Source organism: Mustela nivalis, assembly GCF_964662115.1.
Source record: "Mustela nivalis genome assembly, chromosome: 8".
Taxonomy (NCBI): Eukaryota; Metazoa; Chordata; class Mammalia; order Carnivora; family Mustelidae; genus Mustela; species Mustela nivalis.
The window spans coordinates 31,743,224-31,759,845 of NC_139027.1; the positions used below are offsets into that span (position 1 = coordinate 31,743,224).

General features: G+C 38.6%; 1 long non-coding RNA gene across 1 annotated transcript in view; it reads left to right on the forward strand.

Annotated features, from left to right (window-relative positions):
- Nucleotides 1–16,622, forward strand: part of LOC309870814 — a 72,092-nt gene that overhangs the window by 10,407 nt on the left and 45,063 nt on the right. The window contains exon 2 of the long non-coding RNA XR_014314831.1: nucleotides 15,062–15,251. This is a non-coding gene — a long non-coding RNA (uncharacterized lncRNA). The remainder of the gene's footprint in view (nucleotides 1–15,061; nucleotides 15,252–16,622) is intronic.

Here is a 16,622-nt window from a genome sequence, read left to right on the forward strand (position 1 = left end):
GATAACTTTAGTAGTAAAACATGTTCTAAGAATGTCATTATGACCCAAATCATAAAACCGAGTTTTACCTCTGATGTAATGGATGCTCGCAGTGTGCCAAGAGTGACCGTAATCAGCTATATTTTTTCCCCAACATAGAATAAAATTGAATGAGGACAAGCTGAATTATGGACCATGCCACAAAGTCTTCTGAGGATTTGCTATTGATAGTGAAAGGCAAAGGACATAGAAAAAGCATTTGAAATACAGATGTATTAAAATGCACCGAGAAATATTGCCTTCTAAGTCCTCACAAGTCCTTCCCAGTGTCATTGAGAGCCTGAAGTTTAGGCAGCACGTTCTAAGGAAAAACCAAAATGGGGACTTTCTATATTCAAGATGGAAGACCCATTTTCCCAGACTTTGGGAAGGTGCTGGGAGAGAAAATGTCCCCATTTCTGTTGAGAAACCAGCTTCAATAGGCCCTACCAACAGGGAGTGATACTGTGGATGTTTCTATTATTCAAGAAAAGGGAATTTGTAGAGAATGTCAGAATTGTGGAGGCAGAGAATGACAGAAGCAAAATGTGTTCGTTTTAAATTGGACTTTTCTATGACCAGTGTTCTAAAGGGATTTGGCCTTTGTTTTGTTTTTAACAGTGATGAAGTATCTACTTTCTAGGGTAGAACTAACTGAAATCTTTAATCTTGTAGGAGAGGAAAAAAATATTCTTTTTGTTGCATATAATCTTTACCAAAAGATACAGTAGGGATGAGGTTAGTGGAATTAATTTTAGCCTCCTATAAATGAGGTTATAATCAAAGAAAGGTAGGACACATGGATTAGGATGGTCACTGCACCCTCTTCATGTTGGCTATGCCTCATTAAGAGCATGCGAAGCATGGTGAAATAGAGAAATAGGTGAACAGAGCTGTACTGGCAGTGAGGCAGCTAAATGTCCCGTCATTATCACCATCATCACAGCCATTTTTGGGATTCACTAATCAGTCAATGAGCTGAACAATTTGTGTACGTTCTCCAAGTCCTAATAACTCTGAGGAAGGTGGTATTATCACTGAATTATAAATGAGACGTTAAGGATTAGTGAGGCTAAATAACTTTGGGCCACATGGCAAATAATAAGCAGGAGCCAGCTTTTAATTCATGTTCCCAAATTTCTGCTGCTTCTTTCGTCTTGAGGGATTCTGAGAATCCAAGAACAAAGCATATTCTTGGCCAACTAGAGTAAAAGCCATACCTAAGTTTAGTTGGAAAAGAGCACATAGTAGTGGTTTTAGCCTCTAGCATCTAGTTCCCTGTATGAAAACTATATCCTGATATTCCATTGGGGGGAATCCTGTCTCCCCACAACTCTTAGTCTGTGTGTTTCAAAAGAAGTTGATTTAGAAATGGAGCATAGGTATAGGCCAGTCAAAACCTCCTGTTCCCTAGCCAGAGTGGCTGGGTTAAGGACCGACTTCTGATCCAGGTCAGGCCAGTAGGAGTTAGTGAGACTCAGTTTGGGACATTGGTTTGCCATCATGGAAGCAGATTCCCTCTTTTCTGCTGAACTTAAGATTAGAAGGATATAGACTAAAAAGAGTGCAGTCTTTTGCAGTCCCTGGGTAAAAGCCTACTGGGAGGTTGAACCAAATGCAGAAAAAGGCAGAGAGGTGGAAAGAAATGGAGTCCTGGTCGTATCACTGGAACCCTGCTCAAAGCTGTACCTGAAACTAGTCCGCTGGACTTTCTAGTTATCTTGTGTTGGGTCTTCACTTGCAGAAGGGATTCTTAGGTTCTCTTTGGGTAATTGGATAGCTGATGATCTCTTTGCAATTGTCCCTTTTCTCTGGATGCAGGTTCCCACAGCCTCACTTTGTCCTCTGTAGGTATCTCAGCCAAAGGAGGCCTTTATCTACCATTCGTAATGTGGGTCTTTTATTTACTTTTTCCTTTTTCTTTTTGGTTAGGTAGGTTTTGGAGGAGATCCTATTTGTTCTTGGAAATGAATCTGATCTACATCTCTTGTTCAAGGTTGTATTCAACTTCCTGTTGTGGATGAACTTTCTCCTAAACAAAATAACTGCATGAAAGTGGTTCTTATTATAAAAGGATCCAGAATTCCTGGAGGGTTATAGACGAGAGATAGATTTACTCTTTCATTCAACAAATATTTACTGTGCATCTACATGGTGCCAGGTGCTATTCTAGGCACTCCCATCATGGAGCTTGTATTTTAATGGGGGAGATGATGAATAAATTTGTATTTGGTGACAAGATTGCCCAAGATGGAAGGAACACCAGTTATAAATTTGTCTTTATTTATAATATTTGAAACTATTTTCAAGACCAAGTTCAACTTAATGTGTCATTGAAAGCCACTTATAAAAGATATGTAAGAAGCAAAAGACCACTCTTCATCAGGCTGTGAAGTAATTCTTGAGTCTACCAATCTATTAAAAAATAATGAAGGGAGCAGCATGTTGTGTAGAAGGAATAGTTGAAAGGAGTTGGGAAAGCCTGGATGCAGGCCCATAAGAATAGTAGACTCCATTTAATTTCAAATCAGTTTTATAGTCTATGAAATATGAAGAATGAAATGAAGATGGTAATATGCTCAGCCAAACATTATAGTTCTGAGGATCAAAATGAGACCTCCAGACATTGGGAAGTATTGGTGCTACCTGAATGTTTTGGTGTGTGAATACTTTATACATATATTTTAATAAACACATAACCTATGTAATATATATAAAATATTAGGAAGAGAAGGAACAAGAGATGGAGCAACAGATTGGTTCCTGATCATCTTCTGTTCCAGTTTCTAGTCCCTTCTGTGGCCCAACTACTCTTCTTGCCCTTGGGGTTCTAGAGACACCCTTAGGTCCTTTCAGTAAAATTTCCCATTTAAGTTAGAATAGGTTTTATTTCCTTGTTTTAAAAAAAGTTTCAGGGAAGAGCAAACCCTATCCTGTGGGTAGGAGTTGTATTAATTCTAGATTTTCCACCAAATTTAGAAATCCCTCCATATTCTCCTTGACAGATAGTGACTAAGCTTCTGATTGAAGACTTCCAGTGATGGAAGCTCACCATTACCTGAAAAGGTCTGTTGTTAAATGACTATCTGCAGTTGTCTGAACTTAATTATATTCATCTAAAGATATTTCCCTATATTCTATATTTTATTCCCTCTGCTTATGGTCTGACATGCAGAGTAGTACAAGTTAATGCCTTTGGGATGGTTCTTCAACTCTTGGGGAAAGTTGCTGTGATTCTCCTTTCTCCTTTCTCCTTTTTTGTTTGTTTCTCTTTTTTACTTGTTTCTTGTAGAAACAAGTAAAAAATACATATTTTACATATAGTGGTCTGGAATGGGGCAACCAGATTGTTAAGGAATCTGGACTTTTTATTTAATTCTTGGATTGGCTTTATACTCTACCTAATTGCTCCATTCTGGATAATTCTCATACACCAACCAATGTCCTTTTAAAATATGGTCTCTAGAATTTAACACCATGTTCCAGATGTGATAGAACCAGTAGAACTGTTGAATTTCATAATTTAAATAATATTTATATCATTTAGCCACTATAAGACTACCTAATTTTATTGTCTTCATGATAATCAATGATGCTTGGTTCTCCTTGAGCAACATTTTGATTGTGGATTGGTAGAATCCACCAAAGAAGGATTCATTTTTAACAATATTGATTGGTATGCAGAAAGTGTACTTAAATAAACATAGCTGCCAATCTTTCAGTAGGTGTCAAATCAGTATTATGTCATTGTTAGTAAAGTTTATATATAGCTTTGGATAGATAACTAAGGAAATTAAGCTTCAGAGGTAGTCTGTAGTTTTTCCAGTTTATGGCCTTGGTCCATCTAGCTCTTGGTTTTTCCTTTTCTGAGGTACTATGTTTTACATCTGTCTTGTAAAAATGTTGTCTTGATTTTTCATTGGTCTGGCAGGATTGGGACATTGAAGAATTCTTGCAACCTCATTTTTAAAATTTTATTTTTTTTTATCAGCAAGGAAAAATCCAAATTGAAATTTATCTTCAAGGCCCTTTATAATGTGCTCTTTTTCAATTTTTCTTGCAGTGGCTCCCCCCCCTTTAACCTCGAGTCCAAATCATTCAATCCTCTTTCCCCTGGATTTTTTTTTTTTTACCTTTGCCTTTTGTTTGGCACAATGAAATATCTTTCCATTTTTAAAATTCTTCCTGTCATAATTGTATTCACCTTTGAAAACATGATTCTAATTTCTCTCTATGGTACCTTCTAAGGTCTTTCCTGTTCACAGTAATTCCTCTGACTTTATATTCTAATAGCATTTAGTTTATCTTATGCAGAGAACAAGTAATCCTACTCATAAAAATTTTTTATGATAGTATATAAAACTTTAACTAAACTCTTATATATTCCATTTTCTTGCTCTAATATAAATTTTATATGTTCCAATGAAAATTAAAAATTAAAAATGCTTTTTAAAAGGAAGGCAGAAATTTTGTGGGATTGGATTTTTTTTTTGAGCCCTTAGAATGCTTTGCACTTGGGTGTTTGAGAAGAAGCTGTCCATAGTTTATCATTGGTGGCCCCTAACCCAGGCATCATTTAAAGAGACATAAACAACAAACCATAAGTGACTCTTAATCTCACAAAACAAACTGAGAGTTGCTGGGGGGAGGGAATTGGGGAGAAGGGGGTGGGATTATGGACATTGGGGAGGGTATGTGCTTTGGTGAGTGCTGTGAAGTGTGTAAACCTGGTGATTCACAGACCTATACCCCTGGGGATAAAAATATATGTTTATAAAAAATAAAAAATTAAAAAAATAATAAATCCTAAAAAAAAAGAGACATAAACACATTGCAATAAAGTTTGGATTGAGTATGTTTTCAAGTACAGAATGTAGAGGGAATTAATATTTTTCATTCTCAGATCTCTTAATAAAGTTTTCTGAAAGGAAAAACTAGTAATAAGAATAGTAACATAGGGGCACCTGGGTGGCCCAGTGGGTTAAAGCTTCTGCCTTCAGTTCAGGTCATGATCCCAGGTTTCTGAGATTGAGCCCCATATTGGGCTCTCTGCTCAGCAGGAAGACTGCTTCCCTTCCTCTCTCTCTGCCTGCTTCCCTGCCTATTGTGATCTCTGTCTGTCAAATAAATAATAAATAAAATCTTAAAAAAAAGAGAAAAGAATAGTAACATACTATAATCACCAACATTTCTTAGTTTCTTATAATCTAGAAAATATTATCCTCATGCCTTAATTCACAGCCATACATACTAGGAAAACTTGCCTCAACTTTGGATTCCCAACACAGGTGAAGTTGAAGTGCCCACATCTATAATCTATTACTTTCCTCTGCTTTTTCCCATGTTCAGGTTTTAAATCCACAGATCTTAATTCCTCTTATTTTCATATCTATTTAACAAATCTAAAGACTTAGACTTTATTATAGGAGATCATGATGCAGGTTGACTGAACTAATTCTGATGCCAAAACTCAAGGAAAAATCTTAAAATTTTATGTTCAGTTATTGACCTCTGGGGCATGCTACTCAAATGTCCTAAATATCAGGGATTTGTAAAAATTAAACTTGTGGATTGAACTTCTGGGTGTACCTAAACACTTATATTTTTAACTTTTTAATTGAAGTGTAGTTGACACACAATGTTAGTTTCAGGTATACAGCATAATGGTTTGACAAGTCTATACATAATGCTCTGTTTACCACAAGTATAGTTACCATCCATCTCCATACAACACTATTATAATGCTATTGACTATATTCCATATGCTGTGCCTTTTATTCCCATGACTTAGTCCTTAACTGGAAGCCTGTGCCTTCCACCTTCCTTCATCCATTTTACCCATTCCCCACCCCCTGCCACCTTTCCCTCTGGCAACGACTTTAGGGTTGATTTTCTATCAGAGTTCTCATCGACTGGAAAAGAACTGACCTCTTATGTTTTGATATAAACTGCTTTTCTGAACTCCTTTGCCCCTATTTCCATAGAAATTTGGGCTAGAGCTGGACTTACCACTACTAATTCCCAAATTCTAGGTACTCACATGTTAAGGTTTGAGGTCAACATGTTTTAGTAGAATGTCTTTGACAAACATTTATGGACTGAAAACAATTTCTGTATTTAAGGAGTGGTCACTGGAAAGGAAGGAAATTTGGCTTCACTAGTTGGTTCTAGTTGTTGAAAGTCTGCCATTAGTAGGCTAATTGGCCATTACTTTGGTGCCAAATGGAAGCCAACAGTGGAGTGAACAAGTTATCCTTCCCTAGTGGTTCCCAAAGCATCTCCTAGATGCTCTCTCAGGGACTACATTTATTCTGGAAGAGTCTGAGGTATTAGGGTCTCTTTTGGCATGGGCCCTAGGATCCTAGGGAAAACAGGCTGTTGTGCTAGATGGCTGTGTTCGAAACCATGTCCTTAGGGCTGCTTACTTTAAGTGTACTGGCAGGCTAATGCTACCTATAACTCAGCAACTAGTTTTTATGTGTTCTTATGCCTTAAAAACACATTAATATCAGTACTTACAGTTTATCAAATACTTCATTAACATTTGTGTCTTCACTATAAGCTAGATAAGGAAAGAATTGCGTGCCCCACATCATGATTAGGGAAAGTTACTTGGTGAAGGTCATGTACATGGCCGAGCTTCTTATAGAGCTGGGTTTCTCAACCTTACTGTTGGAATTTGGGGGTAGAGAAATCTTTGTGGTGGTGGGCTATCTTTTCCATTGTAGGTTATTTTCCTTGGCCTCTACCTACTAGATACCAGTTGTAAAGTGCCCCCTGTCCTGTGTTGTGACAGTCAAAAATGTCTCTACATGTCTTCTGGGGACAAAATTACCCCCAGTTGGGAACCACTGATCTAGAATAGGATTTCCCACTTAAAAGTCACTCTTTCTTTCTTTTTTTCTTTCATGCTGCAGGAGAAGTCCCATATTGCTTAGTTCTCGCATAATGCAATATTCACAAAATTAGAACATTTTACCAGGAGGAACCTTATGGGTAATGAGAACTTTCCATACTCTAGTGAGAAAAAGTATACTTCCATACTTTAAGTGAATCTTTTCTTGCTCTCTAGAAGAATTAACTATAATTACTCGTTTTCCATAAAAGCATAAAGTAGGACTCCAAGATGCTTTATACAGCCTACGAGTTGTTCTTGGAATGTTCAGTTTAATTCCCACTTAATTGATTGTGCAGGGAATGTTTCATTGTACAATGTGTTCTTCCATGTGAAGTACCATGCTTACCTTAAAGAGGTTAACAAACCACCAGTTCAGTAAGCTATCCAAGGATCTAAGAAGTTTGGCTTAGATGCCAGGAAATATTTTAGGGTATGTTTGATGTTCAAGAGATAAATAAGGTGTGGCTCAATAGATTTTAGGTACTTCTTGAACATCCATTATGTGCAAGACCCTGAGCCAGGAGCCAGAATGAATTACAAGTCCTCTGCCCTTCAGGGACTAGAATCTTCTCCAGATATCCATGAACTGCTATTACATTGTGCTGTTAGAAGGATGTGAGGATCTGCTAGAAGCAGGAGTGTGAAATGGACTTGGTTAGTTGTGTGTTTTTTTTTTTTTTTAAAAAAAAAACAGTACTTAGAGATTTCCAAATAATATAAAAAATATGGAAGAAATGAAATCATAATCCCATAAATTTAGGAAATGATTTCGATGTTTTGGAAAATATAATACAAGCATTTGACTATAACTGTTGAGTCCCATCTATTTGTTTTCCTCAGCTTTATTGAGATGTAACCTAGTGTAAGTTTGAGGTATGTAATACGTCAATTCGTTCCACTTGCAAAGTGATTGCCAACAACATTCCCTAGCACCAGCATCAAATCCTATAATTAGCAATTCCTTGTCACATGTATTTTTCTTAAAGCTGCATCTTTATCAAGTGTGGCAAATCTTCTACCTAATAATGCTTTAGTGATAAGATTTACAGTTGGCTGGTGGAGGTTTGTTTTTCCATTATCTTCGTAGAATATTTTTTTGGGGTGGGGAGCCAACAATAGTCAGATCTTTTGGAACAGAAAGACTAGCCAGAACTAAACTCTTAATAAAGTCAGTAATTTTTTTTTTTTTTAAGTGAGGTATGAAGATTTTTTTCTGGGAGTTGTGCCATAGGGAAGATGGAAGGAAGGAAATCCTATTTGAAAGCATATTATCAAGTATATTTTGTCTCCCACATATAAGCAAAGTTTATATAGAAAAGGGAATAAACCAAAGAAAATAGATTGACTAAGGGTAGATTTTTATTCAAGACTTTTTTTTTCAGTGAGTTTTACAATTTCTATGATTTTATAAGAGAAAGGTGGGCTATGACAAAATTACACATTTTGTTGGAGTGAGCTTTATTATGTTGGGTTAAATGCTCATCTCTTATAAAAGTGGGAGATGGTGGGGTGCCTGCGTGGCTCAGTTGTTAAGTGTCTGCCTTCAGTTAGGTCATGATCCCCGGGTCTCGGGATGAGCCCCACATCAGGCTCCCTGCTTGGTGGGAAGCCTGCTTTTCCCTCTCCCATTCCCCCTGCTTGTGTTCCCTCTCTTGCTGTGTCTCTGTCAAATAAATAAAATCTTAAAAAAAAGGGGGCGGGAGATAGCAAAGGGGTGTCATGGGACCTCTCCTATGAGAAAGGGTTGGGGGAATTAGCATTTCTTAGGCACTTCCTATGTTTTTGATGAGTTAAAGGGCTTTAAGTAACCTATAGAGACATGAATACCTTCTGAACCAGGTGGTGGCAGCATTATTTTATAGGAGAGCTCTCAGAAGCCATGTAGTATGTGATTGGAACAGAGCCTGGCTCTGTTTCATGACAAACACTATTCTGTAATGGTTGATTCTCAACCTCAGCTTTATATGCCCTGATTATCTTTTCTTGTAAATTTTTTAACAGGTTATGTCTAGGAGATGCCTACTTATTTATATCCATTTCTTCTAGCCCTTTCTTTTCCTGCTTCCAGAATATTCAGGGGTCTCCAATGGGCCATTCATAGGATCAGGGTATGTGGAAGAAGGATAGCAAATTTGAAATCAGGCGATGCTATTTTCAGATGCCAGCTCTGCCACTTAGTAGTTCTGTGACCTAGGACAAACTTACTCTCAACTTCAGGATTTTTTAACTGTAAAATCTAAACAATAATGTGTATCTTCCAGAGTTGTTGTATAGATGAACTGGGCTGTGTATAAAGCACATGGCTGCTGTGCCTGGCCTCTAGTAAACACCCCATTGGCAGGAGCTGTCAATCTCCTTAGATGTTGGGGAGGGAGAAGGAAGCTGTTGTTCTGTCTCTCCATCCCTCCCTAGAATAATACTCCCACTTTCTCCACTTAGGTTTTCAGTTTTCTTCATAAGTTATAGCTCTGGAATAATCTACTTAACAATTTCTGACAAATTCTTACCTTTTGGCAAATCTAATTGCATCTGGTATCACTCAAGGTCTTCTATGACCCACAACTTGAAAGAGACTTTGGGAAGAAAACTACTTGAGAACAAACTATAATCAGTGGAAAATAGGTTAATCTATCTAGTGGGCAGAAAAGGATAGGCCATTACCCTTGGTAGTTAACTTGGTTTAACAGCGAGCTATTCTGAAAAGTCACTGCTATGGGTGACCAATGGGTCCCCACTGGGTCATGAGTGTCAGCCAATATCAGAGAGCCTCCCTGAGAAAAACATAAACATTAATAGACTTGGGCCTTGGTCAGTGTATGAGGAATATATAGTAAATGTCACCATTCCTGCTCCAGGAGGAAAAACTCAAGATGAAGTCTCTCAAGGTCACTTAAATTAATGCCATCTGTCCTTCTTCCTGTTCTCCTGAGAGGATTGGCCCTCTCCTTAATAGTAGCTTTACAAACATCTGGAGTAAAGACATAATGCCAAGATGAAAGCGGGCCAGCTGGTCTCTTGTCCTCTGAATGTGGTGTGCTTTTTAAATTTAATCCCATGGGCCTTTCCAGTGTTGGGGTTGTAATGGAGGCCTGGGTCTCAGTCAATAAAGAACAGAGGCTTATTATAGCCATGGGAAAGAGGATGTCAACTAGGCCAGGAAGTTCTTCTAGTTTAATCTAAATTAATATTTATTTTTAAAGATTTTTATTAGAGGAAGAGAGTACAAGTGGTGGGAGGGGTAGAGGAAGAAGGTGAGGGAGAAGCAGACTCCCTGCTGAGAGTGGGGGCCTTATACTGGGCAGGGGGTGCTTAATCCCTAGACCCTGAGATCATGCATGATCTGAGCCAAAGCCAGATGCTTAACTGACTGAGCCACCCAGGTGCCCCCGAAGCATTTAATATTTAAAATGTATTCTCTCAATATTATTCCATAAGCGGAGAGATGGGAGACTACTGGAAGAATCTGCCTGAAACCATAGGAGAGCCTGGGCTGTGCTCCAAGTGGCCTGCTTGAGTCCCACCCTCAGGGTTCCAGGACAAGTGACTTTAGCTCTCTAGACTCTATTTCTTCACCTGTAAGATATGGCTATAACCAGTCCCCTATTTCTATCCCTCAGGGTGTTGCCCATTCTTCAGAGTTTGGTTCAGATGCTATTCCTCCATGAGCCTTGTCCTGAGTCTCCTTCCTTCTTCTTCTTCTAGCACTTCCTTCACATGATAATGATAAATTTCTTAATTCAGTAAGAGGGACCAAGCCTTCTGAGAAGAGACTGTCTCTTTGCCCGATGCCTTAAGTAGAATGCCTTCAAAAGCTGGTAATTGAATGTATGAAAGCTAAAACAAAAACTGAGAAGTTAGCATGGACCAGGCACTAGGTGAAGTTATCTCCTTTAAACCTCACTGAACTTTGAAGGAGGCACATGGTTTTTCCTATTTTAGATGAGTGAACATCACTTTATGGAAGTTTGCTCATGTGTTTGAATAAAAAAATTCAGACCAAACCAACATGGCAAATATTAGGCGATAAGGGTTAATATGTATAGTCATCTTCTGGATTAAACACTGCTCTAGGCATTTACATAGATCAACTCATTTAACCCTCACAATAATCCCATGAGGCAAATAGTATGGTTCCCTTTTCATTAAAGAGAAGATGAAGGTACTGAAAACTTAAATCTTTTTAGGACTGTCTAGCAAGAAAGTAGTACAATTAGGATTCAAATTTAGGCAAATTATTTTTGATAATTTTTTTTTTTTTTTTACACCTAGATAAGTGCTGCTTTGGATGGCTTCTTAGTGGAAAAAGATGCTGAGGCTTATTAAGGTTACATGGGACAGCCTCCTTATTTACTGCAGTGTTTGAAAAATTAGTTGCCCTAATTCAGGAAATCCTAAACAGTATGAAAATAGCTTAATCCATAAGTCTTTAACAGTGTTAGAAATTTTATGAGAGATGGGAAGATAATGAAAAAAAAAATAAATAAAACCCCAATCTTCTAAGATCGATCCTGTTTGGATTTGTCTCCACAAATCTGGGAAATTCTTTGTTCTGCTGTCCTTCTTCTAGGGGGGTTGTTAAATGGCTAGGAGAAACCCTGATGAAATAGCAAATCAACAATTGCTGCTTAGTATCCTACTTTAGCCTTCTCTGGATTCCAGTCTCCCAGATAGAAATTTAAATAGTTCTCAAATACATAGGAGTACTCCATTCCCATGCTTAATTTGGGGCCCGTGGGTTGGGCAGAATACACATGTTTAAATTAGAGTTTCCAATCTTGATGGCTGACCCTCCACAACTCTCAGGTTTCCTTGTTTGTGATATGATTAAGAAGGTGGCTTCCCTGCTTTCCCCCTGTAAGACCTAATTAGACTACTGGGTTCAGGTCAAATACTTACATTTATCCTATGGTAATTGACACTAAAGACTCTGACGAAAAGCTTGAGGTCTGAGGAGAATAGAAGAGATGGCCATTTGACCCTGTAAGGAAGTTGAGAGATTTCCTGCCTTGTCCTCCACTCTCTTCCTTGGACTCCAACCACTTCTCTTGATCTGCCCTTCCTCATCAAATGGACATTCTGTTTGGATTCTCTTTTCTGAACTGTGACCTCAAACCATCTGCCTTATTTCAGTCATTAAAGCTTATAGTCCCCATTTCTACTGCCAGTTCAGACTCCCAAACACCACAAGAAGAAAGCTCCAGTTCCTAATTCTTGGGGAAGGGGAAACTGGTCCCCTCCGCCCCCACTATACTTTCTAGCACAATATTTGGCAGAGGTTCTAAACAGGAATGCTATTATTATTTTCACATACTGGATTAGCCATACAGACACCTTCACATGCTTGAGGACTTGTCTACGGAAGTTTTAGTTGAATTCAGTGCAAAAACTAACTTGAGCTATTGAGTTTACACCAATTCAATAAGATTTTATTGAATGGACTAAATCAGCAGGGTTTTAAAAATTTTTTTAATTTATATTCCAGTTAACATACAGTATAACATTAGTTTCAGGTGTACAATGTGGTATGAATCAGCAGGTTGAGAACATCTGAACCCAGCAAGTAGCATTTAGGCATGAGGCTAAATGCACTTTTTATTGTGTTGTAAAACACATAAATTTACTATCTTAACCATTTTAAAGTGTACAGTTCAGTAGGGTTAAGTATATTCATGTTCTTATGAAACTGATCTCCAGAACTTTTTAGTCTTGCCAAACTGAAATTCTGTACTCACTAAACAACTCTTTTCTCCCTTCCTCCAGCCCCTGACAACCACCATTCTACCGTTTCTATGAATTTGACTACTTTTGATATCTCCTAAGTGGAATCATGCAGTCTTCTTGTGATTGGCTTCACTTAGCATACTGTTCTGAAGGTTCATCCATGTGACAGGATTCCTTCCTTTTTAAGGCTGACTAATATTCTGTTCTGTGTATAATTCATTCATCTGTTGGACTTTTAGGTTGCTTCCACCTCTTGGCTTTTGTGAATATTGCTATGAACAAGGGTGTGCAAGGATCTTTTTGAGACTTTGCTTTTCTTTGGGATACATACTCAGAAGGGGGATTGCTGGATCATATAGTAGTTCTATTTCTTAATTTCTTTAGGACTTTTCATACTGTTTTCCATAGTGCGTGTACCATTTTACATTCCCATTAAGTGTATGCAAGGGTTCCTTTTTCTCCATATTATGAACACTTTTTTTTTTTTTTGATGGTAATTATCCTAGTAGGCTGGAGGTGACCTTTCTTCTTCTTCATCTTCTTCTTCTTTTTTTCTTCTTTTGAAGAATGGAAGCAGACTTGTGGGGGAATTTCAACTTCATTGTTAAAAGCATTATTATTGCCATTCTGGGAGATATGTAGCAGAGGCAAATCTTTTCTTACTCTCCAGAGGCCGAAGATAGAATGATCTAGAAATCCTCACTACTTCCATAAACTGCATTTACCCTTTTGCTTGCATAGGATATAAAAATTCTGTGAATAAATAGAAACTCCTAAAACTGGTATGTTTAAGCAGAGTGAGTCCTAGAAGAGTGTCCATTTCTAATAATTCAGGGTTAGAAAATGTGGATAGTGAAAGCTTTTGGGAAAATTAGTGAAAAACCCGTGAATTGGTGGGGGGTGAGGTGGAGGTGGCTGACTAGAATAGGAGCCAGGATGAGGAAGAAATGCCACACGTATGCTCTGTGAGAAGTCTTTGAGGTGAGAGTGAAAATATCAAATAATCCTAGAAAAGCAAATTTGCAGGGAGGGGAAGATGTAGAGAAACTAGTTTGAGGAGCTGACTGAAAAAAGGAAATAGTTTGAAGTCATGAGGTGAAGGGCTTTGGGAACCCACTGCCTTGTCCATTTCTCCAATTCAGCAGGATCTGGCTATCGGCCTTAAGGAGTTGGAGGAGGGGGGAAAAATCCCCTTTGGCCAAGATGTTGAGGTTTGATGAAGGAAGTCATAGGTAATTCATTGATTATGTGCTTCACTAGTGAGAGATAGTCAGGGCCTTGTCTATGTACCTTACTGTAGGAGAGGAAGGGACAGGATGTGTAGGATGATGTGTCTTCATGTTCTTTTACTTTCTAATTTTGATCTTAACAATGTCCTTTACTTTGACTCTCGTATTTTGTCCTTTATTCAGGGTTTCTGTCCCAGGAAATAATTGTTTTAGAACATCAGCATTTGTTCTGCCATTTTTTGATAGGAGTTCAAGGTGAAACATTACATTTCTGATGTTAACATTGTAAATGTCCATGGCTTGCCTTGTAACTTTTAATTCTTCTATATAATTTTTAGATGGTTATATATACCTGTTTTCTTTCACAAATGACGTCTTCCACTCTCTTAGACTTGGTCTTTGGGAGGAACCTGATTTTGGTTTAATGGCAAAGTTTTAGTTCTGCAGCCAAGAGTTTTCTTCCACTGCTCATTTCTTAAGTCCTTTCCGTTTGACCTGCTGTATAACAGTATAGTTTCATTTCTATTTTTCATGGAAGGCAGACAATGATCCTTAGCTAGATTCAGAGGCCCACTTTTATCCCTATCATTGTTTAAGATGTTACAATTTAATCAGGCTGCACTTAAGGAGATTTGCTAATATTCTGCACGTAATCTCCTACTGCTATTTATTGGGGTTTATGAAGGAATTGCTAAATCATACCCTTCCTGTTTTCTATTTATAACCAGTTGGAAAAAAAAGTTTAAAAATGAAATGGAAAATGTTCCATTACTGATAGTTGATTCTAGAACCTGTCTTGACCCATAGCCATTTGGATTTCTTAATGTATTCCCTTCTGTGCCAGTTAAAATATATCTGACTACTCACAGGCTATCTTTCTCTCTCACAGCTACTTCACTCACACCAAGAACTTCATGTTTCCCTTCCTTGATTAACAGGAACTGCTTCTACATTTTCTTCTGCCCCAGATGATACCTGCCTTCCTCTTCTCCAGGGCAAAAGTTGACGGTCTGCAAGGAAACAGTTACCAAGGACAAATATGCTAGGAGATATTTAAAACCTATTCCTATGGTACATACAGGCAAATGACATTTGGTCAAAATTCTCTCTTCCCTGCCTGCTACTTCTAACTCTGCTTGCTTTCACTGAACAGCTAGCACCCACTTTTCACAAATGACTTCTTTTATCCTCTTAGGATTGGCTTATGCTTGGAAGAAGAGAAGCCATCAGCCTATGAGATCTTCAGAGGGTCCATGCAGTGTCACACCTGAGTCATAGGCTAAGCTTCCAGGGTGGGCAGATGCTTGCCATGAACAGCAGAATGAATCCCTACAATCAGTGAGGCTGGAAGTATAGGCTCTTGAGATCTAATTACAAGATATTTGGTAAGTTCTATCACTCCATACGTGGAGGCAGAAAACGAAACACACTTAGTAAGGAAAAAAAAAGTCCATTTTTATCTCAAGCATAGCTTGTCCACACCCTCCTAATAACACTCCTCAGGTTTGATGATGTTTATTTTCTCTTAGAAAATAGAGAAACTATGACTACTAAGCAAGTATCACTAAGATCTGTTACTCTCTTCCCAGAAAGAGGAAATTTATCTATGACAACACTTGGAACAAGTCCCTTTAGGCTTTTCTGTGAGAATCTCTCTGGAAACTTTGCCACCTGCTGTTCGGGGCTGAAGTCAAGAGCCTAGTCTGACCTAGGGCAGGAAGTACAGTGGAGTCCTGACTGTCCCTCTGAAACCATTATTACTCCCTAGTTGATAAAACCCATCTGACTATGCATGCTCTGTGTTTTCTCTCTGGCATTTCCATGGGTACACAGACATGGTGTTGAGCATGGGTGGCAATTCTGAACCCAGCCTGGTGAGGGCGCAGCAAGGAAGAGGGTGGGAAGGGAACTTCTAGAAGAGGGATTATAGGCTCCGAAGCCTATGGTGTCAGGCAGGGAATCCAAGTAATCAGCTATTTAAAAATAAAACCCAACAGTAGCCGAAGATGGTGATAAAAGGCAAGCTCTGTGGTGGGGGCTGTGATGAACTGGAGAGTACAGTTCCCGTCTGGGGAGGCGTCCTCTGTTCAGCACAGGCGGAGTGTTGGCTCTAGTGCTGCTGGGCTTTTTGAAATCTCCCAGTTTTTAAAAGGTGGAAAATAATTCAAAGATTTAAAAACACCAGACAAGCAGAAGGAAACATGTCTGCAGGCAAATCTGACTGGTTTGGATTATTATAAAAAGACCCAATGTCCTAAAGTGAGGGAAGGACTTCAGCACATGTAGGATAAACACTTTCTCTTTCTCTTTCTCTTCCGTCCACCTCCTCCTCCCACCCATCAATCCATGGTTTTCTCCTCCTCAGGTTATCCTCAAGGATGAGAAGATATGAAAGGGATGAGTGTCTTAAGCTCATGTTTTATGGAGCAAGGTTTGAAACCCATAGGATTTGTATCTTAATTGGCTGTCTCACTTGTTTTCACCCTTCAAAGGAGATAGACTTGTTCTTTGTCTCTGGCCATAGGCACATGTGCACTTGGACACACGGAAGAGAAATCTAATTCACACACCATAAACTTCACTTGTTTTATGAAGCAGAAACCAGTCCCATTCCTTCAGAAGATCCATGAGTTGTTTGTATACACTGGAGGTTATAAGTGGTGCAGTGCCCTGCTGGTGAAAGGGATACAGGAGCTGTCTCATCACCCAGAGTTAGATAAGATGTAGGTTTTGGTATTTATGGGAAGACTTGCTTC